Here is an 8,978-nt window from a genome sequence, read left to right as displayed (position 1 = left end):
ACAAGCACAGTCACTGAAGAAAATCATGAAGTTGGAACAGATCTGAAATGCAATGCCTTGTACAAGTATATTGACAAATTCCTTATGACGCTTTCTTTTCAGATGCTAGAAGTAGACTTAACCGAAATGGATTGGGATATCAATAAAAAACAGGTGGGATATATCGTACTATCAAACTGGTTAAAAGCAGGACAACATAAAACAAAATGCAGCTCATCTTCATTTCCACTTTTGCACAACGGACACTTTAAATCAAGTGCAGAATGTTTCCTGTAACGATAATAATGCTGAGAAATTTCTGAAATAACAAAACGAAATCATGTCACAATAAATTTCAAGTGTCTAAGTTCATGCGCAAGTAAATCTCTCTCTGTGTGTGTGTGTGTGCGTGTGTACTGTGTGTGTTTGTATTTCAAGGGAAACTACTCACATATTGTATTGTTGGATTTATATCGGGGAGTTGTAGTTCTTGTCAAAAGGCAGACGACAGCTTCCGCTCTAAGGGATGCTTTGTCCCTCCTGAGGGCACATCGCTGGTTCAACTGGGACTTACTTCCACCATTTGAACAAAATGAACTCACATCAACAAAAGGGATTCTACGTTTAACGGACATGTGGTGTTAAGACCATTGGACGTAAGTTCATCCAACCAACAGCTTTTATTAGAGAGTTAGACCTGTTTAGCTGCAGTGTTGAGAAATGTGGATCGGTCAGTGAATCTGATTGGATTGCATTTGACAATAACATACAGCGCATACAGTGTATGATTCCGATTCACATTGATCGATCATTGATACAGTGATAGAATGATTACTCAAAATAGAATAAATAAGCATTTAAAGTGGAACGCAATGTTGTTGTTCATTCAACAAGCAGCCTCTAGTCATCAGCAAGTTTTCTTTTTTTCATTTTCCTTTCCATTTAAAAAACAACACAAAAAACCAAATCAAAATAACAACCTTCCTTAATTTGGGTTCACAAATTTCTGACCACCATGGTCCACCAGTCAAATGATTGTAAAAAGGAAATATAAAATGTGTGTGTATATGCGTGTGTGTGTGTGTGTGTGTGTGTGTGTGTGTGTGTGAGAGAGAGGGTAGGTAGGTAAGAGATCTCTGCGATGGTGCTTCTGCCTTTGCAGAATCTTTTCTGTTCTTCAGCAATAATGGTATCTGTTAGCAGCTGTACTTTCTTCAGAATATTTTTGTTTGTGTAAGTTGTAACATTAAATCACAATCTGAAAAAAAAGGTTTGTGAACAGAATTAAATCAAGAATAGCTCAGAAAAAACAACAACAAGGGCTGCAAGTTTTTTCTTCAGGTCTTGTGGCATGACTAACTTGATACAGTGACATTGGCTGATTTAGATTGACCCTTTCGCTGCCAGGAAAATAAGATTTAAGTGAAATCTATTTGCCAGGGTTTTTTTCCACAAAAAAACGTGTATAAATTAAAAAAAAAAAATTCTGTGCTCATTGTTATTGGAGAAAGACCCATAAAAGTATATATTTTCTGAAAGGTAGATGAATAAAGAATACAAAACACATGATGTTTTCCCATTTTATATATTTTTAGTGACATGCTGTTTTTTTTTTAAATCAGTGTTTTGTTTTTTGTCACATTTTCAACTTGTTCATTACAAACATTAGTCAGATAATTTGCACTGAAATATCATATTTTCTGGACAAATGGATATATGCACACACAAAATCATACTAGAACAATCACAATAAAAAAAATAAGAAAATAAAAAAGAGACAGATACACAATGCATTGTGACTTCTCCGAGTGATAATGTGGATGTGAGGCCACGCCCCCTCAGTCTCCACCCCCCTCCTCTTCACCCCTCTCACATGGTCACTTTATCCAGTTCTCATCAGACCACCTTGGCTGAGTGCCAATAAAATCGCTTACACTGTGTCCTGCTAATAATTCAGTCACTTTCTGTCATCTGCTACAACTGTACAGCTGGCATCACTCACTGATAGTTGTATCTTGGCCACTCTCTTGATTGCTCTCTTTATTTTCTATCAAATCGTCCTATAAATGTTCATCACTGTCTTCTCCTTCGAATTTACGCTTCAATTCTTTCTGAGCATCAGCTAAAGAAAGCTGTCTTGGTTGATTTAGTTCGCCATGATTGCATGTCTTGAGCACGGCGTCAGCTCCGACATTTTGTTGAGTGAGCGAGGAGAGGAGCCAGGCAAACACTGCAACCAGTAACCCAACCAAAATGTTCAAATAATGATGTTGATAGTGTTTCTAGCTATGAATAGAATCTAGAAAGATTCCCCAAGCTAAAGCTACCAGCATTTTTGTCAACAAACTGAATGCAAACCAGGGAAAAGTCTGAATATTTCAATGACGAGTTATCTCGTCATTGTGGCAGTGAAGCATACATGCTTGTGATGATGAGTTACCTCGTCATATAGGCAGCCTAGGGGTTAAAGTAACCCCCACAGTGACAAAGGCAGAGTCAGCTATAACTAAGTCCATTCAGTGATATTGAGTGATACTGGCAGAGTCAGCTAAAACCATCCCTGTACAGTGACACTTGCAGAGTCAGCAAAAACTAAATCCTTAGCCCACACATGACACAGCAGAATCAGCTATAACTAAGTCCATACACTAACACTGCATGACAGAATCAGCTGTGAACTCCATATGAAACTTCATATTCCATTCAAAGACACTGGCAGAATCAGGTAACTCCATTGTCCATACAGTGACACTGACAGAATCAGCTAACACTATTGTCCATGCAGTGGTACAACCAGAATCAGCTATCTAACTCCTTAGTGGCTACAGTGAAATTGGCAGAATAAGCTAACTCCGTAGTCCACAACGTGACTCTGGCAGAAACAGCTTTTACATTTTCCATACAGTGACACTGCAGAATCAGCTATAATAACTGACTCCACAGTCTGTATAATGACGCTGGCAGAATCAGCTATAACTAACTCAATCTATAACTAACTCCATTGTTTATACAGTGACACTGTCAGTCACCTATAACTGATTCCATACAGTGACACTGGGAGAGTGGGTGAGAGAGAGAGAGAGAGAGAGAGAGAGAGAGAGAGGGTGGCTGGTGGGTACAGTATAACTTTATAAGCATGTTAATAGCAAAGAACATTATTCTGATTTCAATGAGCAAATGTTAACAAAATCAGATAAACACTAAAACAGAGAAATAGTCATAGAAGAATGTTTTAAGGAGCATCATTGATCATTTTGTTTAGCCGACAAACACACAGGGATTGAACAAACATGTTTAACAGTCATATAAAAACAATGTTTAACAGTTGTATAAAAACAAAATGTTTGTAATGTAAGTTTGGCATTTTCATTTCATTGCCATTTTATCATCATAATGTTTACACACACACACACACACACACACACACACACGGCTTTTTTTTCATTTAAATTTTTTTTGTTTTTTTTATTAAAAAGAACAATAAAACTTTGGAACCGTGACAGTTATTGCTCTTCTGTTTTTGCCCCCATTCATTATTTAACTTTTACTGTTTTTGACTTGCACTTGCAGACATGATGGTGAAGTTGCATATTAACTGTTGTGAAGTCCTCTCACTCTTTGAGTCTTTCTCTCTTTCTCAGTGTCTGTCTCTCTGCTCAGACTCTTTGTCTTTCTGTCTCTTTGTTGTACAGTAAATTAAGTGTTTCAGTTCCTTTGGGTCCTCGACTCCTCCACACAGGAAGTACAGTATGTAACTGCACCCAAAATCAAGTGATACATGTACATTTGATTCACTGGAGACTGATGTTGTTTGTGGACCCTCATTCAGACTGGTTGAGGCTTCCCTTTACTCTGAACAGCACTGTCCCCTGCAATGCTTCTCATTCATCAAGAGGGTCCCTGGGGTGTTCTAACAAATTGTAAAATAAAGACGTAAATTTTGACAAAAAGACTGGAGTGAAAATCCTGTATGGGAGCTTTTGTCTTTTGATGCGAGGATTGTCTGCTACAAAGAAGAGTTCTTTCCTTTCACCAGAAACTCAGAACGAGTATGACGAGATTAGCATCAGCTTGTGAAATTAGACATGGCCCATAGTGAAATTAGTCTGGGACATGTTAGATTTTTGGTAAAAGATCCCTGGACCCCCAAGATTTATTTTTTTTTAACTCATCAGAAACCCTGGCCTTTGAAGAATGACCCCATGCATGGTGGTCCCCAACCAAGACATTCCTCTGACATGATATATAAACCACTGTTCTCTGAAATGATATACCACCACTGTCCTCTGGTATGAACTGACACCTCTGCCCTCTGACATGAATATATATAACACCAGTCCTGTCACATGATATACTGTCCTCATAAATGATATAACACGACTTCCTTGACACACAATATGGCACCACTGTCCTGTGACATGGTGTGATACATCCTGTAACATTACACCATTTTCCTTTATACCTTTGTCATCTGACATTATATTGTACCACTGTGCATTGAGAAGAGCTTAAATGTACAATGTGTGGTTGCAGGCGAGACAGGACAGATCTATGCGTTACCCATCAAAGTCTGCACCATGACACTGACACAGTGACGAAAGGGTGTCATCCTGTGACCACAGTGAGTTTATGTTTTTGATATATATGACACAGAGTGGGGTTTTGTGTGTGTGTGTGTGTGTGTGACAACAGTAAGTTTATGTACCTGTAAGTACACGTGATGAATGACAAAGGCTGTACTGTAGGATTCTGTCTTAACCAACAATGTATGGTTACAACAGTGAGTTGCTGTATGTGACGTATGACACAGGATCTGTATGTTTTCTAAGCATTAACTTGCAGACCTTGTGTTTCTCATGTATATTGAATAAAATATGTATGGGTTTTTATATGACCTAATGTATTAGCAAGGGAGTACTGCTTTTGCTCTGGAAAAGAAGACAACACACTAATTAACCAAGTAACTAAAGAAGTGATAACACATTCACATTTTTTTGTTTCTTAAAGTATGTATTAAAAAAGTTGATGATGCCTTCCAAGTTAGCTTGTTGTGATGTATGATCTTCCCATGGTAACATTTGATCATAGCTTTTCCTTTTTCATCTTTTGGTTTGAAACAACAAACATGGAGCCATTTATAACTTCTTGCCAATGTCCTTCTCTCGTTTAACATATCCACACATGCATGATGATGTTATAAGACTTTGAAATGACCCAGAGTATGGACTGGTTTGTGGTATGTTGAGATAGAATTTAATTATTTCTTTAACTAAGACCATAGATCTCATAAATATACAAATGATACACAAATTTATCTTTTGTTTCAATGATTGGCATTGATTGAATGCAAACAGTAAAAAGGCCATTTAAAGAAAATCAGTATAAATTTACTGAGAGAAACGACTCACTATCGGCCAACATGCAGATAATTTTAAGCCCCTTGTCCATGACTACGACCATGCAGAAGGAACAGGCTTGATCATCAGGTTCAGAAGGCAAGACAGCAGTGTTGAGACGGCAGCTGGAGAGAGTGTGGAGAGGAAAGTTGAGGAAATTACTGACTGAAGACTGACAGAAAAACTGGAGGGAAAGAAAACAAAATAAGAAGAGGGAACGATGCCATGAGAGTACCTTGTTTAGTCGATCATTAATTAAAGAGTGTGCATGCATGTGCGCACATATGCGTGCGCACATGCACACACACACACACACACAGTGTGTGTGTGTGTATGTGCGTGCATGTTTTCTTCTTTCTTTAGTGATATCAAATGTGTGCATGTGTGTGTGTGCATGTGTATGTGTATGTGTGTGTGTGTGTGTGTGGGCACACGTGTGTGTGTGTGTCCCCTCAGCACCAGTGCCAGCAGTCACCATGTTGCATGTGGGGGTGGTGGTCCTCGGGGTGTACTTCTGCCTGACCTCGCTGTGGTGGCTGACCCACACCACTGCCCGCTACTACCAGGCCCGACAGCGCCACATGGATTTCCGCAGCGCGTTATCCTCCCCTTGCTGCCGCTCCTGCCACTCCCAGCCAGTTGATGGGATTGCCAAGATGGCGCTGGCTGCTGTGCTGTCCTTTGCCGAGTTTTCCTTCGACAAGGGTTACGAGGGAGACCACGCCTTCCTGTCCCGCTTCGAACTGGGCACCATCTATGTCTTCCTCCTCTTCTCCGGCGTCATGGACGTGCTGACGCGCTGGGGGTCCCGGACTTTCTACCAGTACGTTGACTATGCGGGGCTGACCCTGCTGTTCGTCGCCCTGGCAGCCATCCTGGAGTCGCGTGCCTATATTGGCGAGCCGCCCGCGTCCTCGCTGCAGTCCCTGGCGGCCTACGCGGCGGGTGCCAGCGCCGTGGTGACGGTGGTGGAGGGGGTGCAGGGGGAGCAGGTGCTGCCCCCTGTGGCACGCAGTTACCTCCTCCTGCTGCAGGGAAGCTGGTGGCTGCAGGTGGCGGTGCTGCTGGCCGGGGAGGACTCGCCGGCTTTGTCGTCTGGGGGGGACCCCGAGGAGGTGCGTGATGCGGTCACCTTCTTCTCCATCCTGTTCTGTGTTCACGCTGCCCTGGGAGTGCTGGTGGTGCTGTGTGTGTGGCTGCTGGTGGGCCGCCTGCTGGCCAAGGGTCCGCTGCGGCTGGGTGGGTGGGGAGGGGGTCACGCCCTCCGAGGACGTCTTCCTGGAGAACCGGGTCCGCTTCAACTACCATGTCCTCAGCCGTCTGGACTCTGAGTCGGAGTGAAGCGTGGCTCGTGAGTGTGGTGGACCTGACTTGTGAGCGTCAGGGTGACTTGGTGTGTGAGTGAGAATGACTTAGTTTGATGCGTTGTGTGAGTGAGTGTGACTTGGTTCGATACGGTGTGTGAGTGAATCAGAGTGAGGGTGAGTGAGTGAGAGATAATGTCTTGGTTTGATATGGCATGTGAATGACAGTCACTTGGTTTGAAAGTGATTTGGTTTGATTGCGTAATGTGTGAGTGAGAATGATTTGGTTTGGTATGGTGTATGAGTAAGAATGACTTGGTATAAATGGCTTATAGTAAGACGAAGAGTGATTTGCTATAACATGGTATGTAGACCTTTATAGTGATTTGGAGTTGCAGTTGCAACTTTGCAGTTGAGTGATTTGGTTTAACATGGTATGATGGTTTGTAGTCAGTGATTTGGTCTAACATGGTATGTAAGGCGTCTAAGACTGATCTGGTGTCTATAACTTGTGAGTCAGACTTGCATGACATGGCGAAGGATGTGGCTGTGCATGTGTGACTTGCCATGGGTAAGAATGGATTTGGCCATGTGTGTGACATGCCATGGGTCAAAATATTTGTGGCCATGTGTGTGTGACACGCCACTGGTTAAGCTGGGTCAGAATGGGTGTGTTCATGTGTGTGACATGCCATGGGTCAGAATGGGTGTGGCCATGTGTGTGACATGCCATGGGTCAGAATGGGTGTGGCCATGTGTGTGACATGGCATGGATCAGAATGGGTGTGGCTATGTGTGTGACATGCCATGGGTCAGAATGGGTGTGGCCATGTGTGTGACATGTCATGGATCAGAATGGGTGTGGCTATGTGTGTGACATGCCATGGGTCAGAATGGGTGTGGCCATGTGTGTGACATGCCATGGGTTAAGATGGGTGTGTCCATGTGTGTGACATGGTGTAACATGCCATGTGTCAAAATAGGTATGGCTGTAAGTGTGTGACATGCCATGGGTCAAAATGGGTGTGGCTATGTCCATATGTAACATGCCATTGGTCAAAATGGGAGTGGCTATGTCCATGTGTGACATGCCATGGGTCAGAATGGGTGTGGCCATTTGTGTGTGACATGAATAGGTATGGCTGTAAGTGTGTGACATGCCATGGGTCAAAATGGGTGTGGCTATGTCCATATGTAACATGCCATTGGTCAAAATGGGAGTGGCTATGTCCATGTGTGACATGCCATGGGTCAGAATGGGTGTGGCCATTTGTGTGTGACATGACAAGGGTCAAAGTGGGTGTGGCCATATGCATGTGACATGCCATGGGTTAAGATTGGTGTTGCTACATGTGTGTGACATGCCATGGATCAGGGTGGATTTGGCTCTGTGTGTGGTGTGTGTGTGTGTGTGTGTGTGTGTGTGTGTGTGTGTGTTTGTAACTTGCCATGGGTGTGTAAGACAAGTGGTGCTTTCATGCCATATTACTTTTACTTGCTTAAGTCTTCCCAGATTTTAATGGAGACATGTTTATGTATCTGTGGAGCACTCCATTTGTAGACAGATGTTCTTGAAGATGTGCAAGCATGTCTGTACTGTACTGTCCTGTCCTGCATTCTGCCACACACACATATATCCATACATACTCATATAAAAGTTACACCAGTGCAGCACTCAAGACATCTGCTAATCATATCGAATTGAATAGCAGTCATATTATTCTGGTCAATGTTTTTTTGTTGTTGTTGTTGGTTTTTTAATGGCAGAAACTGTTGGTCTGCCTGACTGTAGATCTGTCTGTACAGATAATATGGATCTACTATTTTTACCTGTCTGCAAACTGTGTGTGTGTGTGTGTGTGTGTGTGTAATTTTTTGTTGTTGTGCAGTGAGTTCATACATGTATATATATATGAACATGTACAATACTGCAATCTCAGAATGTCTCAGTTGGTCATCATTGTACAACTACAAGTATAAGTCAGTGTGTACAGATGATCATGATGGCGAACACAGAATGTGGAGCCGAGTCAGAATGTCTTGATCCTCTTTGTGACAAACACTTGTGACCTGTTATCACACTCCCATTTCTGCAAGGTGTTTCTGAATGTAGGCATGGGATTGTATGTTGTGTTGGTATGTTCAGTGTTCCAGTTATTCTGGAATTTAAAAAAAAAAAATTTTTTTGACTCTTGGAAAACTTGAGGATCCTTCAGTCTTCAGTAGCTTCCCCTGGAACATCCCTTTGAAATTCCTCTTTTCCATTGCTCTCTTTGTTTTTACTTTTCTTTTCTTTCCT

At 42.2% G+C, this 8,978-nt stretch overlaps 1 pseudogene across 1 annotated transcript; it reads left to right on the top strand.

Moving 5' to 3' along the window:
* Positions 1 to 489: 489 nt before the first annotated feature.
* On the top strand, positions 490 to 7,810 carry LOC143288623 (transmembrane protein 45B-like; annotated as a pseudogene). Its single transcript, XR_013056124.1, has 3 exons — positions 490 to 635; positions 4,513 to 4,600; positions 5,832 to 7,810. The product of XR_013056124.1 is annotated as a transmembrane protein 45B-like (transcript).
* The last annotated feature ends 1,168 nt before the right edge of the window (positions 7,811 to 8,978 follow it).

This window comes from Babylonia areolata, chromosome 12 (genome assembly GCF_041734735.1).
Source record: "Babylonia areolata isolate BAREFJ2019XMU chromosome 12, ASM4173473v1, whole genome shotgun sequence".
Classification (NCBI taxonomy): domain Eukaryota; kingdom Metazoa; phylum Mollusca; class Gastropoda; order Neogastropoda; family Buccinidae; genus Babylonia; species Babylonia areolata.
This window is presented reverse-complemented; position numbering and strand designations above follow the sequence as displayed.